We start from the raw sequence: 22825 nt of genomic DNA, 5'->3' as shown, positions 1-22825 counted from the left end.
TCTTGCTTCACATCATGAATATTCATTTGAAATAAAGACGTCCGTTTTCTTAATTTTACCAATTAATAAAATGTCAAATTATTGTTCGTGATGTCACAGACGTCTGTGGTGCATAATTAATCGTACGACTAATCGCGTCGAAAAAAGTTCGATAAATTAACGCGAGATTATTCCCGCAATTAATTACGCGACTAATCACTTGTTTTTTTCAGTAGGGCATACGCTGGCATCGTAGACTCTACATAAAGCTTTGTGGCCTAAGTCAAGAGACTTAAATTAAGCTCGTTAAATAAGATGAAATTCATATTAATTCTATCCGAAAGAGTAATAATAAATCCTACCTATATTAATAATGTAACACAACGAGTGTCCTAAAAGCATTATTTTGAGTGTAAAGAAATATTACCTAATTGGTTTTCTGTACGCATTCTTTGATCAATGTATGTATTATTTGAAAAGGCAATAAAGAATCACTTGTAAAAAAAGTAAGTTTAAATCCTGTCGCGTCTACTCTTTTTCGCTTTGGCGTCCGTCGCCTTTCCGTCCGTAACACGATGTTCAGTTTTTATGTAAAAATAGTATATTATGACACTGTTGTGGGAGATGGTTTTCGCTTCGCTCGTGCGAAAAACCTCGAGCAAGGTAGAAAAACACCTCCCACAACAGTCTCATACGATATTTCATAGCACGACAACCTCAAAATCGACAATAAAGTTGTCATTTTGAGGTTAGCGTGCTATAAACTGACTTTTTCAATTCGAAAGCACATTTTCCCGCGTCACCATGCTATTCGCTATACGTTTGGTCATGATGTTAACTGCTTATCAGCACGCTACACATCGTGATTGGCAGTGCGCTTCATTCCCATTCTATCATCTATATGTGTTACCATATGCATAACACCATAAAGACCATCAGGAGAACGAACGAGATAAGAAAATCACTAAAATTATAAGATGAACTTTTGTGCAGCCAGAGGACATTGCAGTCAGTATTATTGTGATTCTGCTTACATTTTTCAATGTCACGTTAGCGATAAGGGGATTCTCAAAAGAAATATTTATCGATGGAGGAAAGTACTCGTAAATTAATCGCTCGACTGAGTACACGTATCAACTTACTACAGTGAAATGTTGCTTTGTAAAATTGATAGAAAATTGACCCTATTTCTGGGCAGAATATTCTGGCCAAGGTATGTTAAAATAAGGTTTATCTCAAATTACTGGAAATACTCTGAAACGAATTTTTACCAACGCAATGCCACCTGGACATTGAGTAGGTACCAGATGGTAAAAGGCCGCTCTCTTATAGAATGATTATAAAAATCAAACTTTTTGTCAATTTTATGTATTCACTCTATGAAAAAGGAAAACAGTTCTATAAATAAAAAATTGTTTAGGAGATAGATTAAGACTTAAGATGTTTAAAAATCAAGACAGCTCGGTAATCCTAAAAATAAAACTAACGTGGGTAAATATTTTTTGCATTTTTCAGACGTGTTAATTTGTACAGCAATAAAATAGTACATTACGATACGTGTGACTTAAATGGTTCTTTTTTACACGGCGCAGTTAGCACCCGAGCGTAGCGAGATCGTTAAGCGCCATGTAAAACAACCATCTAAGTCAAGAGTATCGTATAAAATTTTATAGCACAGACTGCTAAAGTCCGCAAGTCTCGCCTATTCGTGACTAAAGTAGTCCTTATTGTGTGATAAACACGGTGCAAAAAAACACTACTTTAGTCACAGGTAGGCGTGACTTAACAGCGGATTTTAGCCACACTGTGCTGTAAAGATAATTCAAATAACTTATCAACATTTGACATTTTTATTTTGGGTATTTCCCATCTTTGGTAAATACAGCTGTATTAATATTATGCAAACGCTATAAATCGTATGCGTATCGGAGGTGCGCAATGACCTGTCTTGTTCTATCGCGAAGATAATCTATTCGGCGTATGGAACTCTTTCAAACGCGCGCTAGCTTCAGAATTTCACATAGTCTTGATGATAAGTGTTCTATATTTGTTTTACATATTAGTCATAATCATAATGCGAGCGTAAGTATATAACGGAATCGATAAATCATACATTAAATTTATCAATTTTTTCTCCTCGAATTAGCTAACGGCGTTTCTTTGAGAGCCGACCTTTGCCAAGACGTCGCAAGTCTTTAAACAGGTGTGCATGTATGCGTACACACATCACCAAACAGCTAGCTCCTCGTCAAACACATGTAAGACGTCTCAGCCCCGGCTATAAACGCTTGTCGGAAGTGTCCGTACGAGCAGTCCACAACACGAGAGTAGCGCGAGAGACTGCAGTATGTATAGGTATACGAGCTGGCAGACATAAAAGCGTAGCCGTTCAGGTGTTAGGACCTTAGCTCGTTGATAATTTACTCTTTTCGGTTTCCGCTCGGATCGGCTCGGGCTAATTTACATGTGCAGAGCGCAGCGGCAGCCTAGATCGGCTAATTGCCGGTTAACCGGTTGGCCGAGCTCGTGCGGCTGCGCCGAGGCAGTTACTGCAGCCTTTACACTGTGCAGCCGCGACTGGCAACTGTCGTGCGTACGTCAGAGAGCCGCTGCCGCCGGGGCTGAAATGTACTCGCTCTCTCTCTCTCTCTCTCTCTCTCTCTCTCTCTCTCTCTCTCTCTCTCTCTCTCTCTCTCTCTCTCGTTCTGCTTCTATCTCTCTTTCTCTGTATGTATGTGTGGGCGGGTGTGCGCGAGCTTCGCTGGAATTCTACCTTATGTCGTTAGCCGGACTTAACGAGCCTAATTAATGCGCGTACGCGGGAAAATCTGTTTGGCGGAATTATGCTCCTGCACCCGATCGATACGCTCGATCGATGAGACATCGTTTGCTTGAGTTTTTCGGAATTGTAATCAGGAATAATAACCAAATCGCAAGTTCAACAGCCACGTCCATCTCCAAACAGAAAAGAAAGCTTTTTTTCGAAAAATCTCCGCGAGCAAAAATTGAATACAAGGAAACCATTGAAGCTCCGAGCCGAAACACTTACGCGAAACCACCGGCGAAATTACCGCCGACCAGGCGAAAAAAGCGTTCGCAGCATCGCTGCCTCGCTCGACAAAACCGATCTAAAAAACAAGTTCGATACAGAGCGTCGATCGGCTCCGGCCAGCCGCGGCATTAACTAAAAACCAAAAACGCGCCCTACTCGCTCTCTCCCGTATCCTCGGTCAAGCGTCCACGTCGAGCCAATTCGCGCTGCACGAAAAAGGGTGAGCCGGTACAGTGTGCGACGCCGAGCAAACAGCGTGTGTGTGTGCGAGGCCTGGAAAATGCGTTCGCCCTCCTCTCTCTCTCTCTCTCTCTCTCTCTCTCTCTCTCTCTCTCTCTCTCTCTCTCTCTCTCTCTCTCTCTCTCTCTACGAGCGTCCGTCAGCTTGATTCAACCCCTGGCGCTGCTAGTGCTGCTGCATCTGGTTTATTCGCGGGTTTGCTCGTCCGAGCCGCGCGCATCGATCACTCATTTCGAATCTACGCGTAGGTCGTGTGTACAACGTGGGATGAGGGCTTGCGCGTGGTCGATATAACGATTTTTCTTTCTCTCTCTCTCTCTCTCTCTCTCTCTCTCTCTCTCTCTCTCTCTCTCTTTTTTTTTTTGTTTGTTGGTTGAAGTTGTGCGGTTTTTCGGAAATGAATTTTGATGATTTAAAAGGTTATAGAATTTGACATCGACGAAGGGAACGTATCATTGGATAGTTTACACACAGCGTTATGCGTTTAGATGATTGAAGAGGCATCAATATCGAAATCCAACGATCCGCGGAAAAAACTTGCGCGAAACCGCTCGTCCAAACTCTTCAATAACAAGCAAAAGCTCGTACATACAAGCTCGAGCAGCGAGTGGAGCTTCCCAGCGCCACGGCGTCAAAAAGCTCGCTCGTATAAGGCGGCGCGGTTGCGCGCAAGCTCGGCTCTGCACAAAGGGACGAAAAAATACAATGAAGAATTTCCGGCGGCGGCGGTGGTGCGGCAGCAGCAGCGGTGCTTCTGACGTTAATTGTCTCGCTGTCGTTACAACCTATATAGCGACGCCCGGAAAAGCGTCGCTCGGCAGTGCTGCTGCAGCAGCAGCGTCAACTAAATTACACGTAATCCCGTTAACTTTGCGCGGCCGCGTGCTCACATAGCGTAATACCAAAATTTTCTAGACACACATCTCTCTCTTTCGATGTAATGGCTCGACCGGAGAGAGATAGTGAGAGGCATGTGTGTGTGTGTGTATCTGGACTTTGTACTGGAGAACAGGTGATAAGGCGCATCGATTTATATGATGAAGCGATGCTGCGTTGAAGAGATTAAGGAAAGAGGGAACATTGTGTTCGAATAGTGGTTTTCGGTCAGAGAACTCAGTGATTAATGGTATTTGATAATGATTTTAAATAATGATTTTTGTTAAGTTTAGGAAATTGGTAGAAAGGGTAAACATGATAAAAAAAGCTCTTATACTACCACAGTACTCTTCCAACGTGATCACCTGGAAGAAATAACATCCAGCCTTTATTCCCATACACGCGCGACTAGAGCACTCTCAATCCTATACCTATACATCCCAGCTCTTTCTCTCTCACTCCCACTCGCACGGCCAATCTATCACTCATTTTCATCGTACCTCCTCGCGCTCTCCCTCTCGGTCCCGCACGAATCCATAGAAATACGCTCGCGCGTCGACCCGCATACAAGCCACACTGCAAAAAAGACTCGAAAACGATTCATCCGACCAACGAAATGTTGCTCTCTCTCTCTCTCTCTCTCTCTCTCTCTCTCTCTCTCTCTCTCTCTCTCTCTTTCTCGGATCCGTGATCGATCGCAGTATAGGCCAGCGAGAGAGTACAGTACAGCCAGTATAGCAGCAGGTCCGATCGAAAATCAGCGGCTGCTGCTCTGGAAAAAATTTTCCCGTCGACGTGCTGCGGTGCGGCGAGTTCGCTCGCGGGGTGTCGGGGGCGCGGTTCACCAGAGTGTACCACCGCGCGGCCACTGCATACATATATATATATATATATAGCTGTATGTATCCCTCTCTCGCACGCGCTATTCATCTCTCTCCATCTCTTTTATTCGGCTTGCAGCGGCAGCGATTTTGCTCCGGTTCGCGGCTCGCAAGCGATAAGGGAAGTTTTCTGCCTGAAACGCGCGCGCGCGAGAGAGAGAGAGAGAAAATTAGTCAAACTATCATATCGGCGAATAAATCGGTGCAACGAAAACAGAAGAGAAAAATAAATAACCGCGAGTCGACGCTCGCGACACACGGGCAGCGCAGTAACAGCAGCCGCGATATTATTGTTTAAAGCCCAAAATTACTTTCGACAGTGTGAAAGAGCGGTCGGGCGGTGGCGGCCACTCCTGGTCTGCCATTTCCATGGAAGAGGGCGAAAAAGCTCCGCCATCCCCTACCCTCTCTTTCTCTCTCTCTCTCTCTCTCTCTCTCTCTCTCACTGTGGAACCGCGTAGTGGCTGACGGTGAGGGTATTTGTTGGCGCGAGCGGCTAGCCAGTCGGATTACCACTGGAAAGGGGGTGGAGGTGGTGGAAGTGTGCGCGCACCTCGCCTGGACACGCTGTGCTCTGCTCCGGGGGAGGGGGACGGGGGTGAGTGTGTACAGTACAGCAAGAGAGAGAGAGAGAGGGGGAGCGATAAAGAGAGGACGGAACGGCCAGCGGGAAAGTATTGTATATAGCGCGAGCGAGAGAGAGAGAGCCGGGCTGTGTGCGTGGGTGGATGGCTCCGCGCGATACAGTAGCGTTCATAAATTTCGGATCTGCACCGAGCGACTGCGCTCGCCCGCGCGTCTGTATGTGCGGCTCTGTGTGTGTTGAGGAAAAATTCGATGAAACCGCTCGGAGTAAACAGCGAGGTTGACCGTGATACAATTGTGTGATTAATTCGTTAGGCTTCTTCTATTATCAACTCGGTTAGCTCCGTTTTGGAGATCGATTATAGAGCTTGAGTATACTCTCAATTCGCGCAATAATCACCGAGCCCGAAACGAGCGAAGCCTCTCGATAAATCGATTTAATTTCCCGATCCTCGGCATCAGCCGTGAATTTCTGTTTGCTACTGTACCCACACACACACACACTAACGAAAAACTCGCGGTGTCTCGCTCGGCGACCGCCGCTGCAAAATTCACACGCATCACACACACACACGCGCGCGCGCGTGAGAGAGCGAGAGAGAAGTCAACGCACACGTAGAGAGGGGCTGAATGGCCGAGGGTTAAAAGAGCATTGCTAATGGCCCTGCTCGGTTATTTTGTGGATTTTTATAATACGCCCGCGCGCTCGAGCTTTATTTCATTCCCCCCCCCCCCCCTCTCTCTCTCTCTACTGTCCCACTGATTATTCGTCCGCGGACACAGGCGAAGAGAGGACGAATGCGAGCGCGCTTCTCTATCGCGGAAGCGGCTCTTTTTCCCGCTGCATTCGACGGCCGGGGCTTATATTCGCTCGGCGTTAGCTGCTGCCGCTACTGCTGTCGCTGATATGTATTATGTGTGTTCTCTCGCTCTTTCTTTCTTTCCTCTCGTGTCCTGCGATGCTCTTTTTAAGCGCGATGTTCTTTGTCACCGTGCGACGACTAATTTCGTATATAGCGTGCGGCCGTGTCTTTTTGCTACTGCGCGCTTACGGCAATGAGCGTTTCGAGAATATTATTATTGTTATTCGGAACTCGATGATTTCTTTCCTCATCTGTGTACGGAATTCGCGCTTCAGTGTGTACTATAGATGCGGGGCGGTTGTCGTTTGCGAGTATAGGCTAAAAGAGATATAGATCGTCTCGATTGAACGTCATCGAACGATTTAAAAAATCAACGCTTAACGGACAAATGAAAATCTCTCTCTCTCTCTCTCTCTCTCTCTCTCTCTCTCTCTCTATCTCTCTGCGCTCGTCGCTCTAAAATCGTTTAAAAGTATTTCGCACGCGCGATATGTGCGGCTGCATACGTGACCGCTGATGCATATGCATGTAGCCCACATTCCTGGGTAAACCGACCGTTGATTTCGGAACAAAAGTTTAATTCCGGGAATTATACGACTCGCCCGCCCGCCTGCTTTTATACCCCTCCGCGCTCATTATCATCGTCATTTTTGTTTGCCAGGATATTCTCCTCATTCGTATGTCGGATTTATATCTGACATTTTCGAATGCTAAAAAGCGCAGCTATTATTTTTCGAACTAAATGTTGTAAATTAAAAATCCCTTTGTTCGCCAGTTCAAGCGCGTCGACGCATATGAAAAAAATCAAACCCTCCGCGAGAGCGTATCAAATTTTCCGGGAAACTCCACAGGGCTGATACGCTCTCTCTTTCGCTGTAGCAAAAACAAAAGTCCGCCGAAAGCCACACCGCCGGTGCGTGCATCAAAGAAATTTCCAAACATCCGCCGCGAAGCCCGCCGTAAACTTCATTAACTAATGAAGCGTGGAGCCCGAAAAATTTACGAAAATTCCTCAAAACCGTATCATCTGAGCTTTCAAAGCTTCGCGAGCGCGTATCCTCCAAAAAAAATAACGACGAGGACGACGCAAGCTCGGCAAAAAACACTCTCTCCATCAAGCCAACTCTCCCCGGGGCGAGCTGAAAGCAAAAAAGAAGACTCTCTCTCTCTCTGCCGAAAAAGACGAGCCTGCATCGGTCGAAAAACCCATAAAAAGCCCATCATGCCCGCCGGGTAGCTGCAGTGGCGTATAGCTTGGGGAAAATCAAAGTCTGCAGTTTTACGAGAGCGATATATAACGTATCGGGTTATCTTCGCCGAGCGGCCGTCAAAGGTGATTTTGCGAAAAGCGACGGATGTGCAGCGCCGTAACGCTAACCCAGTGAAATAGATATAGCTTCGATATTCGCGCGCGCAAAGAGCGTAGGCGTAGAGGGAGAGAGCTTGCAACGCGATGCATACATATATCGCGGCGCCAACAAACCGACCAAATCTCGACAGGACGGATGGGTAGGCCGCGTTTTCAGCGGTCTACGCGTTCGTTCGCCCCGGGTATTATATGTTCGGGCCTGTGAATATAGGCTTGTTGTGCGCGTAGCGGGGCTTATGATAGGGCGTAGGAATATTTTCACAGTATACGTCGAAACGGGAATGATCATACGAAAAAAATTAGTGTGAAAAGCTCGAGAGCTTGGAGTTTAAAACAGAAGTGCTATTAACGAGAAAAATATCATTACGGAATTCCAAAAATACGTAACGATAATGAAGCTCGCAATAATTATCGTACGTATTTTTACGAAAGCGTATACAATGCGTCAATTATAAACGAACAACTATGTACACGTTAAATAGCGCAGCGAGGCGCGCATGGCATGAAGTAACGAAAATGCTTAAATTTAATAATGTAACTCGGGAGCATTACAAGGGCCATTAAAGCGGCTCGCAAAAATCCTTTAAAATGTTGAAAACAAATGAACCGGCAGAGCTACGCAGAGTAAATAATTAACCCGGCATGTTCAAATAGTTTTGAACCGGCCAATTCGCTTCGAAGCAGACCGAACGAAGCAGGCCGGCACGCGCGCTGAATTTTAAAGTGAAATTCAAGCATAATTTTGTTTGATGAATAAACTATCATAAAGTATATATACAGGAATAAATAAACTGCACACGTCAATTGCTCTATATGGAGTGAATAATCAACGTCGATATGAACCGTAGCGGCAGGAATGATTTCAATTATACAGCCAGTAGAAAACAATCGGACCACTTCGGCCTTTGAGCGAATTCCCAATAATCTTACGGCCGATTCGTTCCAACTTGTATATATAAAATATCTAACATACTACGGGCCGCGCACAGCGAGAGCTTGCAGTACACAAGCTTTTTCTCTCTCTCTCTCTCTCTTTTCCTCAAAGCTCGTGCGCGGTGCGGTAGCTCGGCAGTCCGCAAATTTTCAAGCTCCCCCGCGCGCAGCTCGTTTTTGCTGCTCCGCCGGCAGATCAATGGGGTTGCTAACACGGCTATACGTATGTGTGTCCTGACCCCCTCCACTATACGCGTATATGTATATAGTATAGCCTGGACGAGTGGGCGAGTTCGTTCGTTTCGCTACGTGTCGGTTTTGTACGTGCGCGACCCTTTGGAGCTTGATCGCGGACGAGAGCTGGCCGCTGTATAACCGGGTGATTATAAAGTCTCCACTAATTGTAACTGTTTTTTAGAGGGCGCGATTCTTTTTGAAAGAGGGAAGGGGTGATACTGAGAGGGTTGTTGTCGTTGCGGCGTTCTGATGGATTGGAGGCTTGTTTTTGTTTGCCGAGAGGGAGATGTCCTTGCGGGGTGATAGTTTTTATTTTTAAGGGACGAGCTTTGTGATTTGAATAATTGCAGGGATAATGTGTGGGAGCTTTTTCGTGTTGACCATAAACTGCCATAATTTATTTTATTTATAACAGCTGATGTATACAAAATAAAGCGAGAAGACCGCCTAAAACTTTAGAACGGCCCAGAAAAACAAACTTTGTTATACAACGTGACGCCTGCGAGCTGCAACCATCCCAGCGTGCAGCACTGAAACATAGTACACTGAAAAAAACTCAGCCATTTTAACTGAAATCGCACCAGTAATCCGTCATTGTACGAAGATTCGCCAAAATTACCGTAGAGTTCAGTAGTTTTAAAGAATCAGTTCGGTCGTTTTTGCTGGTGTCCCGCGTAAGCGACCAATTTTACGAGTCTCAACTCGCCAAATCTACACTAGCACACCGTTGTTCTTCTGAACAGTCGTTACAGTGGCAGAACGGTTAAAACTACCGGACTTTACAGCAAAAATGTCTGTGTTTTTTTCAGTGTATAGATCACGAGTGATATTCCCTAATTTTCTTCACTCAAACGAGAATACTACCAAGCACCGATAAAATTAATCACCTCATCTCTTCCATCAGCCGTATACGCGAAAGTACGAACTCACGCACACCGATTAAACCCATCGCCCTCCTATAGTCAATCTTCCCCGATCATCAGCCTCTCGCCAACTTCGTCTCTCTTTCTCTCTCCCTCTCTCTCTCTCTCTCTCTCTCTCTCTCTCTCTCTCTCTCTCTCTCTCTCTGCGATTCAAAGGCCGGATCGATTATAATCCTATCTCGGTTAGCGGCAATTACCGTAGCAGCGACTCGACCGCTAATCATTGAGACTCCGCGCTGCACCATCGTCTATACACTCCAGCGGTTCTCTCGTTAACGCCGAGCCTTTTGACGAGAGCTCTGCGCGCACGTCAACACACAGAGAGCTAGACGCGACCATCGTAGTCCTTTTCGCGTCCTTTCGGATTCAAAATTACAGTCAGCTGCGCCGCGCACTCGTGTGTGCCACCAGAGAGAAAGAGAGAGAGAGAGAGAGAGAGAGAGAGAGAGAGAGAGAAATCGATTCTTGGCTGCGGACTAATGAGTCCAATCTGCGCGACGGAATTCGATTTGGTAGACCTCCGGTAAATGCTGACGAAGGTTTTAATGAAAACTCCAGCCTGCTTTGTAGCCCCGTTTGACGCGCTCGCGATTGTGAGTTTCGCTCTTCGCCGATGGAATCGTGCCTGGATCCGTGTAAGTACACGGGCGTTGGATATTTCGCGGAAGCAACTTTCACACCGGTGCGTTATTCCGAAAAATCGGACAAAAGGAGAAAAATTCTCAGACCTACATTCGAATTCCGCGGCCTTGATTTAAAGCTCGATTCCTGGAGAGCTTGCACGTCACGCTTGAAAAAACCTACCCCTGATATGCTACCCGGTAAGCCCTTCATATCCTACGCAAATTAATCGATATAAAGCTGGCGCGCATCAATCGCCGTTCCGATTCACCGAATCGCAAAACAATACTCGGCTGATTACTCGCGAAGCTGCAGCTCTTCCATTGACTCGTAGCTTTCCGCGCGTGGGCTGTATGGTTTCGCGTCGCCGATACACGAATTCCGCTGCATTGAAGCCTCGATCGAATTATCACCTACACGCTAGTATACAGGAGGAGAGAGGAAAAAAAGGAGAAAGGATTCTATGGGCCTCAAATTCGCGGGCCTTCATATGTGCGCGCGTGGGCGGTTGATTAACTCTCGGATTTCGAGAGCTCGAGTAGGGAGAAAAATTAATGAAAGTTCGGACGGGAAGAATTTCAGCGTAATTGGGCTCTCGCGCACAACGCTGGAGAGAGAGACAGAGAGAGAGAGAGAGAGAGAGAGAGAGAGAGAGAGAAAGAGAGAGAGAGAGAGAGAAGCTGATTATTAAATCACTTTTTTGCTGCGCTGCTGCTGCTGCTGCTGCTGCTGTCGTGAGATAGAAGGGCGGCTGTGCGTTGGAGTATTGTTTTGTTCGAACGAGCTTCATTGCGAGCGTGATTATTATTAAAGGCAGAGCGCGAGGTATTCGGATTCTTAATATGCGCGCGCGGAAATTCGTGCATCGCGCGCATGACTGGCTCCGAAAATCCAGTTTTCCGGCCGGTCTCGTATAAAGTTTTATTCGGATTTTTTTCTACGACGTCCGAATTAATACACACTTCGATACACACATGTATAATCGGATGTAACGGCCGAGATATATTCTCCCCGAAAAAATTTACCGATCGATCAAACCCATACACGCGTGCGTCTTATTGGTAATCCCCGAATTTCCACGCACAATTTCATTCCCGGCCATTAACCGACCAAGCTTCTCTCCGAATCCCCTTAATTCTCACGCTAATCCAAAAATCCGTATCCGCGGTGGAAAACCGAAAAAAATCGCTTCCTCTATACCTACACACTTTTTTTGCGCAACTCGCAACATCTGTCTAGAAAGCGATGCTCCCTCCCGCGTCGTGAGCCGCTACTGTCCGCGTTAAATCAGGTGGACGAGAGATCCGGACAATAGGCGCGCGCCCTCCCTAGCGGACATCCCTCGCTTTTGTCGGTCTGCGAGCTAGTTTTGCCGGTGATCTATATAATGAGTGAGTGGAGAGCCCAGAGGACGAGGACAATGTGTGTGTTTATATGGAGACGTTCGATGCGATTTTTTCTGGAAAGGTGAGCTTCTGAGGGGGCTGTGCGCGTAAATATTTGGGAAAGTTCTGCGAAGCAAACAGCGTCGGTAAGAGTAACTTTTTAGAGGGGTGTGTGCGGGGACAATGAATTATGGTGCTGTGGTGTTTATTGCGAGTGAGTGGATGCATGGAGAGGCGGTTGATGTATTACGGACAGTGCGAGAATGGAATAATTAGGCTTGGAGACATGCTTCGTAGTCGGGATACAAGAGAGATCGCTTTCAAGACTGTGCGTGTTATCCGGGTGTCATTTTATTATTTCTGTTCTTTTTTTGTGCTTTGACTATTTTAGCGTACGATTATACTGTAGTTTAAACGTACATTGTTCGTTAATCTCTATATTTACGATTTTCTGTTTACAAATATTATTTGCTTTTTAAATTTGCGAACGTTAATATTTCAGAATACTTGTCTCTATAATCTATATATAATTTGTAATATTATTGAAGTTGTATACGCGAAACGTCTATGCGAGCAACAATAAATATCTCTGTTCAACAGTCTTATTATCTATTTCCTTGGGCAAATGTACTTATATTTTATGTGACAACGAAGTTCTCTCGTGTGTTTTTATTACTGCCTTGATGAGGAAGGATCAATCCTTGGCAACGTTGGCAAATAAATAGTGTAGTGTATAAACTTGCTCGTAGTGATATTTTAATCCTTACGTTTATATGAACTAGAGAAGAAACGTGGACTTTTACATTATCAAGAAACTTAGGCAGTTATAGCGAGAGCAGTCAAAGCACAGACCCGAAAGGATAGCTTTGGCATAGATGTCAAACAGCTATATAAGCACCAAGTGTGCCTTAAAGCGATGAGGGAAATGGAAAAGTTTCCACGCGCCACCTATCGTCGCTAGCCTGACACTAGAGTGCCGGTAAGTTTAAGCGGTGGGGCGAAGTACAGTCCAAAACAGTAGCTTGGCAGTCTTGCGATCGCTTTTACCAGTTCTTGAACGTACAAAAAGGATCAGTAGAATTTTTAAATAAAATCTACATCATTTTTTGCAAATCTATGATTCACTCAAATTAAATGTAGTTTATTTATTTATTTACTAAACCAAGAAAATTGCTTACATATTTCAACATGAATAATTTAACATGAAAATTTCCTTCATATTTTAAACACGAAAAAAATCAACGAGACCAACAGCTCAAGAATCTCAGAGCCGCGTGGCCTACACTTGCGCAACAGCGTGTAAATACAGGCGGCGCCTCAACCTCCAAAGACGATGAAAAAGAAGAAGAAGAAGAAGAAGATAATGAAGGGATTGGCGTAGAGGACTGAGAAAACAGATTATACCGGGCGCTAAAACGTCGGCGAGCCTCAGCCCGAAGGTATATCAGTAGCCGAGGATCTTTCTCTCCGATGCCGTCTTCGAAAATCCGATTTCAAACGATGAGGGTATCGATGTCGCGCGCGCGCTTTCTCTCTCTTTTAAGCCACTGAGACAACAAGGAGCGCGAAGCTACCGGTTTGTTTGCAGAAAACTGACACAATGAGCGAGGCTGAGGAGGGAAGAAGAGCCAAAGACGAGGAATCCAATGAAAGAGAGCCGGAGGGATTAGCGTTAAAGCGAGCCGTGAAGCATATTATACACTTTGTGCGCGTTTATCTTGATGTTACTGCTGATCTCGAGTGTATACAGACAGCTTGTACAAATATGAATTTCTCGCGTTTTTATATCTTTATTTTTGAGGATCGCTATAAAAGTAATTCTACTGTTTGTTTAAATTTTTACTGATAATTTTTTTCCCTATAGTCCACGAAAATTTTACAAAATCAGCCCAAGCTTATCTCAACGATCTCTCCCAGCTCCAACACTCTCGCATAGGTATTCGAAGCAGGTCGATTAGTATCACTTTCAGTATAAACACTTTACCGACGAGAAAAAAAAATACAAAACCCCGCGCCAAACGAAATCTCCCCGTCATCCAAGCGTGCCTTGCTGACCTAAAAAAAAACGAAGAAGACTTATACTCTCGAGTAATATAAAAGCGCATCCCGCAGAGGGAAAGCATCTGGTCGTTGCTTGCACGCTTTTTTTGTCAGAAAATACGTCCCCCGGGGGCACGAGCGTCATCATCCGATTAACGCGATCGCGACAAAGCGGCATGGGAATGACGTTTTTTTCTGGAGAGAAGTGTCATTGAAACCGAGGGGACATGCGAAGGCTTTCTTAGAGGCGGTTGCGTTGATGTGTATAAACTTTTATTGTAAATTTGCTAGGCTCGTGAGGTAATATTATAAGCGTATCAGTTACCATACGATTTTCCCTCGTCACTGCTCTCTAAAGCTCTCGTATAAGGAATAAGCAACGGCAACTCTTTTTCTGCTTTTACGCCGTTTTCATTCGACTAAACCTCGCTTGCTCTCCGAGTGTCGGAAAGTACAAATGTAGCGGAATCCTCCAAATATTTACCTCTTTTCTCGAGGACTCGCTCGGAGGGTGTATAGTAGGCTATTCAGCGAGAGAGAGAGAGAGAGAGAGAGAGAGAGAGAGAGAGAGAGAGAGAGAGAGAAAGAGAAAGAGAAAGAGAATAAGCGTTGTTCGCTTTTTATGCTCGAGCCGGGATCAGCCCCCGAATCCATTCCTTTCGAGTGGCGCCACAAAAGGCTTGAACGAGGAGTCTTTAAATGTCACACTGTAAACTCAAAGGATTTGGCTTTTTTCAATTACGGACCTAATCGTAACCGGATTAAGGAGGGAATCCCTTGGATCGGAAAACCCCGAGGCGAGCGCGCTTCTGTATAGTCGGATGGGAGAAATTTTGATGATTCCGAGAGAAATCAATTGTTACGGCCCGCGCTTCCAATGGGAGAATTAGATGGGACGGCGACTGTATACTTTGCAAATATTTGCTTCGTTTCTTAGGCTCTTTCGAGCTGAGGGAATCGAAACGAAAAATGTAAACTTTTTTATAGGTTACAAAAATAGCACCATCAACGATTTCAAAACAAGGCCAGGTCAGCCCCTCGACTCGTTGATTAGCAAACTCGGCAAACCCAAATTTCACCGCCGTCAAAGAATCTTAATCGATGCCTCCCCCGAACTCGTTCTCAACCCGAATCGATATAGTCGCGGCCCCATCATCCCTTCACAGAGCGCACACACAGAGAGAAGCCCAGTCTGGAGGGCAGTATTAGCACACGGACGAGGCGCGATGAATTATAGAGCGAGCAAGTCTTCGAGAGCAGACACGATTTCGGCGCGCGGAGAGACATGAAATATGCAGCGGTCTAAGAGGGTAGTTTCGAAGAGGGGCCGACTATCTGCTTGGCTCAAATGGAATTAACACTACTAGACTCGTAGCCTGTTCCTCGGGATGTCACACCCCTTCTGCAGTGCGATGATGCCCTCCCTCTCGCTTTGTCTCTCGGACGATTCGACGACTATAACTATCTTCCAGGGGGTGCGGACGCAGTTCTTCGGGAGTTTTCGGCGAGTTTGATTGTTTTTAATGCTTCCTACGCAGGGGTGAGGGTAATCCGAAGTCGCTATCCAAATCCGGCTAATTCAAAGCTAGAAAAAAAAATAAAGCCCCGATGAAACTGCCCGTCCTAGCTCAGTTATCGTGATTCGCGCCCGGCCATCTTGCCCAAACGCGCCACTTAAATCCAACCCCATCAACCATCCAGTCTCCTGTCTCCTCGGGTCATTCCTCGACGCTACTGCAGACATATAGCTACGGTCGTCAGCCCTATAGAAGTAAAGACGCGATTCTGGCAAGATGGCCACCGGAAATTGCTGGCTGACCTTACTTGAGCAGCCAAGATGAGGGAAGCCGTTGAGATCGGGACAGTAATGAGATAATAGCGCCGAGAGAGAGAGAGAAGCTGGAGCATTACCATCTCCGAGAGTCGATGAGCCGTCCGAAATGACAGTGCGCGAGAGCGGCGCTGGGCCGATTATACCGTATAGGATGAGATAGAGAGAGACGTAGTTGCGGAGGGTGGACGAGTGGACCCTACTCGACTAGAGAAGCTGTTACACGCGGAGGAGTTGAACACGCGCGTTAATTCGGCAAATCAGGCGGAGGCTTCCCGCGTTCATGGGACTCGAGTATGAAACGTATATGTAGGCTCGCTGGATCTCGGATTTCACTGCTCCGTGTATATTTTCAAGAATAAACAGAACGAAACGAGACAAACGGCATAGCGCATAATCGAGTAGTATAGTCGCGCTTCCCAATAAACGCGTATCCGTTCTTCCTCCCGACAATCGCAGCAGTAGCAGCAGGCTGTACTCCCTCTTCCTTAATTCGAGTCAAGATTACAAATTGATTCCGTATAGCCGCGCGCAGTCTGTGTATGAATCAGGCGTCACGTGTTCGGGACGCACCCCTCGGAAAAGCTGAACTCGCGCGCGCAGTTTCCGATATATATACATGCCGTATCGCGGCGCGAACGGAGAGAAGAGAGTATAGACCTGGACTATAGGTTTGCGAGAGGTATAGTGTGCCGCCGGCTCGATGAGGGATGGAGTCGCGAGACGTGATCGGATCGCGTAGTTTTGGTATGGTATATAGTTATAATTTCGCTATGAAATTCTGAATTTAATCTAACCTCATCAAAAAAGCGTACATCACATCCGCAGAAACATAAATCACGTCGGTCTTATTAAAAATTTCGTAGCGTCGTTGACCCTAAAATCCGCGCAACCCCTTTACGAGCTTCGCACGTCCTGCTGACCACGTGCGTACAAACCCCCTGAAAGACAAGCCCACATCCCACCCCTTTGAAAATTATCCCGAAAAAATTCTCTCTAACAACATCGACACAGCACAGAGCCATGAAATTTTTCGCACATGATCGATGCCTGTTTATAACACTATACTGCAGCAGACACCCCAGCACTATATCGCCCGGAGCAAAGTCAACCCCCCGCAAGGCGCGCAAATGGCCTGCCTACGTGACAAATCTTTAATTGAACAATGCGCGCAAGCGTCGACAGCACACGCCTCGGAAATATCTTTCGTCATTTGCATTATAATCGGGGGCGTTTGGGATGCCTTGGTGACGTTCGTTTATTTAACCGAGGGGTTACGCGCAACCCCGCGACTGTACGTTTTGGAATGTAAAATTGAAATTTCTCGAAGAAGGAAAGCTCGCTAGAGATACACATGCACGAAACAGCGAGGACAAACACGGGAGAACAAAAAAAAAGAAGGAAGACATACAGGCGCTTCATAATCCGCGCGAGAGACTGCAAAAAAGGAGCGCATAAAGCCGTGTTAAAAAAGGAGCTTCGCGTACGCGCATATAAAAGGAGGGTAAAAATCGAGAGAAGGAGACGCATGTGCAGCGCAGAAGCGCCAGAAATAAAGCGCTATATCGAGAGGGGAAGACACGAGCCACCACCGCTGCTGCTGGCGAAAAAAAGAGCGAAGGAAACAAAAGCGCCAAGCGATACGCAGTATGGCGCTGCTTCCGGACCGCTCACCGCACACAATGCACTACCTCGTGTTAACTCGTGTGCTGCAGCGAGCTGTACGTGTACGGGTGTAACTGTATATGGTGCGTCGGCTCTCTCTCTCTCTCTCTCTCTCTCTCTCTCTCTCTCTCTCTCACCCCTTTCTCTTCCTTTTTTCGACGCTTCCTCTGCTGCGTGAGTGTCTGTTAGTACGTGTGTGTGTAGGAGAGCTCGTGACGCCGGGAGAGACTGTCTTACTCGCGCGCGAGGGCCGACACCTGCACGCTATGTCCTATGCGGGACTGGCTTGGCAATTATTGACTGGTTAATTTTTAAACGTTTCAAAATTTAACTTTATAAGAGTTAATGATGATGGATTTTGAGAATCGTTGTTCGTTGGTTATTGTACGTTATATCTATTTGAGATAATTCAATACTATAAGAAATCTTATACAATCAACTAATTATATTTATAATGTATAGTTTGGAGGAACGAGTCGACATAGTATTCTGTCCAGTAGATTTTCCAAATAATGAATATAGTATGAGCGGTTCAAGCAGGCCAAGAAGGCATTTTCGGCATCGTAGCTCACCTCTATATCTATACCTTCTACGCACAGATTCTAATGAAAGAAATGAAATAAAAGGCCGTGCGACACCTTCTGCTTACCAGAGGAACTATACTGATGTATGTATGATACTTCATTATTTGTGAGCGTATTTTTCTGTATAAATATCAGATCCGAACCGTTCCACCCACGCTTTAGCCAACTATTACACACATTTTCTATCGACTCGAAATCCCATTTTGATGAAAAGTCCTTCTATACGTTCAAAAGTGCTCCTCGGCATACGTAAATCGATGTTTCATGTTGCACTTAGCACTTTAACTCCTGCTCTAATCCAGAATCCTAAATTTAATCTTGAAGCTATGCCAGCGAGTCGATCGAGACTCACCGCCCGAAAGTTTGACCACATGGCTTCGCGACCTTGATAAACTTTCCGCCTCGAATAACACCCACGCATCTTAAAAATCACGCCCGAGTGTATTATTAAAATAAAATTACCTCTTTCTCGCTTCCCACGTGTAATTACGGGACAAGCGCAAAACGTGCGTACAAAATAGTCGCGGATGTTTAGTTTCTCACACACAGACACATCGATAATAGTGAGCGCCAGCAACAGTCGAAACGCTTGTCAGACACTGTGTACAGGGACGTCGGACACGTCGTATTCGCGAACAGAGCGAAACCTTCTCCTCGCCTACCGGCTTCACCTGCAGAAATCAACGTCGCGTGTCTTTAATGGAAATCGAAGCACGTTCCCGCGCCTTTGTGCACGCGGCACTGACGCACACGGCGTTTTGATGGACAAACCTTTTAATATGCATGTTATATGCAACCCTATCTGCGGTTTAAGGACTGAGATGTAATCTATCTGTGAGATTTCGATTTTTTGTAGAGACGAGTGTTATTTATTTATTTTTTTTTTTTATTAAAAGTTCTATTTTTGAAAAAAAGGAAGCTTCACGCTCATCTCGATGAAATGCACTCTTTCTCGGAGGCGACGGCACTAGGCGATATTAAAAAAGAAGAAGAAGCTCAGCAAGGGGTAAAGCTCTCGTTCTTCCGGCGCACTGACGCGGAAACGGAAGCCGTCGGTCTGTGCGCGCATTTTGAGAAATTAGTCCTCCCCATTTGCATCTCGCGTCAAATGACGCCGTAGTGTCTTTCACTCCTTTATGCCTCTCTTTTTCTCTCTTCTATTTTTTGTCCTACGACTTTTTTTGTCCGGCTCTTCACATCTCCGGCCGCCTTTCGACGCTGTGCATAGCTGCGAACTCGCGAGTCGTTCCTTCAGATGTGTCGAGCGGAGCTGTTTCGAGATGAGAAAGCTCGGAAGAAAGCGCGAGTGTGATTTTGATATTCGTGTGATGCACAGAATGATTTTTTTGTGAATTTAAATAATTTTTCTAGAAAATTCGTTTGCATAATTTATGTAAAAATGCATGCAACTATACAAAATTCTAAGGTCAGAGAATTTCTTTAAAAGCTCGTGTTTCAAATTTCAATCTTGGAATAGTATATTACGATACATGTGACTTAAATGACTCATTATTACACGGCGTGTAATAATAGGTCGATTTAAGTCACAAGTATCGTATACCATTTTATAGCATCTGCCTGCTCTAAGTCCGCTATCTCATAACCATCCGTGACATAAACAGTCCTGTACTACACCGTGCGGTTAGCGTCCGAGCGTAGCGCAGAACCAATCAGTGAGCAGCAGCGGCGGCCACCTGGAAGGGGAAACGGCAGCAGCAGTAGCGCCGGCGCACTGGAGGGGGAAGGGCACAGCAGTGGCTTGGCGCAGTAGCTCCTCAGGGGATAAAAGGCGCCTTATCCAGCTCCTCGGCCTCATTCGCTCGACCGAGCTCGAACGGGATGGAGCACTACGGCTCCCTCTTCTAGTAGAATTCGGCCAGAGAAGCATTTTTGTGCGCGAGTTGAGGCACTGGTAATACCGCCAGTTCCTTATTGGGACCTGACACCAGGGAGGAGTCCAACGATATAGCTAACCAAGCCGGCATCACCATTCCAGCGATTAACACAGAGTTAAATGGAGCGGACTTAGTTTTCTGACAAAAAAATATTTTCTATGCCAAGTATTTACGATTAATAGTAAGATATCATAAATGGCAGCAATATTATATGCTATATTGATCGCGTGTAAATCTGGTCTAGGTGGAAAATGTTTGAAAATGTACTAAAACGCCAGAGATAACCTCACTTATTTCGTCTAAAATACCTAACCTTACACATATTCATGCATGTACACAAACATGATTACACTCAACACTTACACCGACATGTACACTTTTTATGTGGGTTTGGGAAATCTGTGTGTTCAAGATTATCAACGATAAAGTGTAAATATGATGATTTTGACAGATATTCCCAACTTAGTGTTCGAGCCAGTTGCAGGCAGTATCTATCAGTATAATGCCTTATATGCATTGTATTCATGCAAAATGTTTAATTTGTGGTGTAAATGCTTATTTTATTATGTAGAAACAGGCTAGCGTAACAATTTTTAGTTGACTGTCTTTGCTAGCTGATCCACACCGAACCCCATGACTCCGAGGGCAAAATTTATAGATGGGTGTTTATATGAAAACCTAAACTATAGCACTTGAGATAAAGATAAATGGATATATTGTTTTAACAGCTTGAAACAAACAACAATGCAAAATTTCAGCCCTCTAAGTATGATAGTTTTTAATTGAGAGCAAAACGAAAAATTGAAAAAAGTAATCGTACAATCATTGAGAATTTAGTTTTGCTCTCTATTAATTAAACATTTTGCATAAATACAATGAATATAAGGCATTATAGATACTGCCTGCAACTGGCTCCCGTCACTGAGTTGGGAATATCTGTCAAGATCATTACATTTACACTTCATCATTGATAATCTTGAACACACAGATTTCACCTGATGTTTTTAATATCCAAATCCACATAAAAAATATACATGTCAGTGTGAGTGTTGAGTGTGGAGTTAAATATTAGCCTCAATTTCCTATGAGGGCATTTATTAATTATTCTCCGTTGGTAATGTTCAAAGCAATTTTACATGCATTAATCAGAGATTTTTTCGGGATCGCCAAATACTACTTCTACTTGTTTACACAGAGGAACGATGCAAACTAAGATTTCAATTCTTGTTTTCTCTGCTCCTACAATTTCCCTCTGCACAAGAATTGTTAACAGTGATAATTAGTATTTTTTCTACATTGTGTGAACTTTCTGACGTCCACTACACTTATATTATTAATAAAAATAACAAATTTAGCTTAAATTGCTATGCTAAGCAATGCTTTCACCTGGGATCGTCTAGTTCTGCTGCTCACCGCGAGAGGTCGGGGCAAGTGTGTCAGGTCCCAATACTTGCGGTTTTAAATTAAATTAAATTTTTAAATGTAACACAAACGTAGCGAACAATAAAATTATATACCTCTTATAAATACATATATATTTTAAAATTTCTTTATTTCAATATCTGTGTAGTACTACTTCAAAGGCAATACGTCCTCTGATGGTCAACTATACGAAATTTTTGTCAAACGGAACACTCTAGGGACATTACGTCTCAGGAGAGAGCTCCGATTAAGACGAGTAGCTTAAACATACAGCTGTTTGAGTGAAAATCTTTCTTAAACGAATGAAAACATAATTCTCTTTTCAGGTATATTAGCCTTGACTACAATACGTTAGTCAACAATGAAATATAACAATTGCTTATACTATAAAATTTTTGTCTCTAGAATATTTCAAGGGCATTACGTCTCTGAAGAAAATTCTATATAAGGAGAGTAGCCTAAACAGTAATACATCTGTTTAAGTGAAAATTTAAAATAAAATTCAAATACAAAATTTATTTCTAGCTATGTTAGTCTTGACTACAATACGTTAGCCAAGTACGAAATACTAAAAATACATAAATTAAATTCCATAAATAGAAGAAATTCAAATACCACGACATCCCGGACCATAAAAATAATAATTTTCAAACCGAGCTAAGTCGGAGCACTATAAAATATAATAGCTCTGTAGGTCTATACAGCTCAATCTTGGCCGTCCGTCCCCCGCCCCTCTCTTCACGAAGTCGCTCAGAATAGATGCATAGGTATTAGAAACTTCTTCACTTTGAGCATAGATGGCATTAGTCGCTTCTAAAATACCCAATTCATCAGTCTCGCGTATACTAACTTGCACTTTCCAAAACTATTCATAATCTTAAATTGAAAAATCGCGCAATCTTCACCGCCGTTAAAGCGAAACTCAGCGCTACTGCAGCGCAAATCCTCCTCAACGCAAACACAATAAATTATACGAATCTCCTTAAGCTTTCACTTTGCGTAAACTTTCGACCGCTCGCTTCAAGCGTGATTTGTAGCATATAGATCTCGGCGCGAGCAGAAAGCTGCGCAGCCACTAAGCTCGCCTTAGCGCATGAAAAAAGTCGAATTTCTATCAACATAGAAATCCATAATCCTCGCCGTAACGGTGAACTCCTGTGCCGTAGACGTGTCTCCGATACACACAAGAAAGTGCACGGCTAAAGGGAAAAAAAATTTTTGGGTCCCGGAAAGTATTTACACTGAGTGTGTCCTTGCATAAGAGATTATATCGGGGCAATTTCCCGCAGACCAGAGAGTGAGAGAAAAAAAAGCTCTCATCCCTTTCCTTCGCGCAACGCACCGGACAACTCTATCCTTTCCCCCGTCGTCGACACCTGCACTTTCTCGGCTGTATCCAGGGCGCCTTAATGCGCAAGAAAGGAGAGCTCTCGGGGCCTCGTTA

At 44.8% G+C, this 22825-nt stretch overlaps 1 protein-coding gene across 3 annotated transcripts in view; it reads left to right on the top strand.

The window, feature by feature from the left end:
- The window catches only part of LOC100117668, a 144157-nt gene that overhangs the window by 47080 nt on the left and 74252 nt on the right, over positions 1-22825 (top strand). For 2 of the 3 annotated variants that reach the window (XM_031930988.1, XM_031930990.1), the window contains one exon: positions 17943-18147. The exons of the other annotated variant lie outside the window; for it this stretch is intronic. The gene's annotated coding sequence lies outside the window, so the exon portion shown is untranslated. The remainder of the gene's footprint in view (positions 1-17942; positions 18148-22825) is intronic. 3 annotated transcript variants of the gene reach the window in all.

This window comes from Nasonia vitripennis, chromosome 5 (assembly GCF_009193385.2).
Source record: "Nasonia vitripennis strain AsymCx chromosome 5, Nvit_psr_1.1, whole genome shotgun sequence".
NCBI classification, from domain to species: domain Eukaryota; kingdom Metazoa; phylum Arthropoda; class Insecta; order Hymenoptera; family Pteromalidae; genus Nasonia; species Nasonia vitripennis.
The sequence above is the reverse complement of the archived record's forward strand: the minus strand, read 5'-3'. Positions and strand labels throughout refer to the sequence as shown.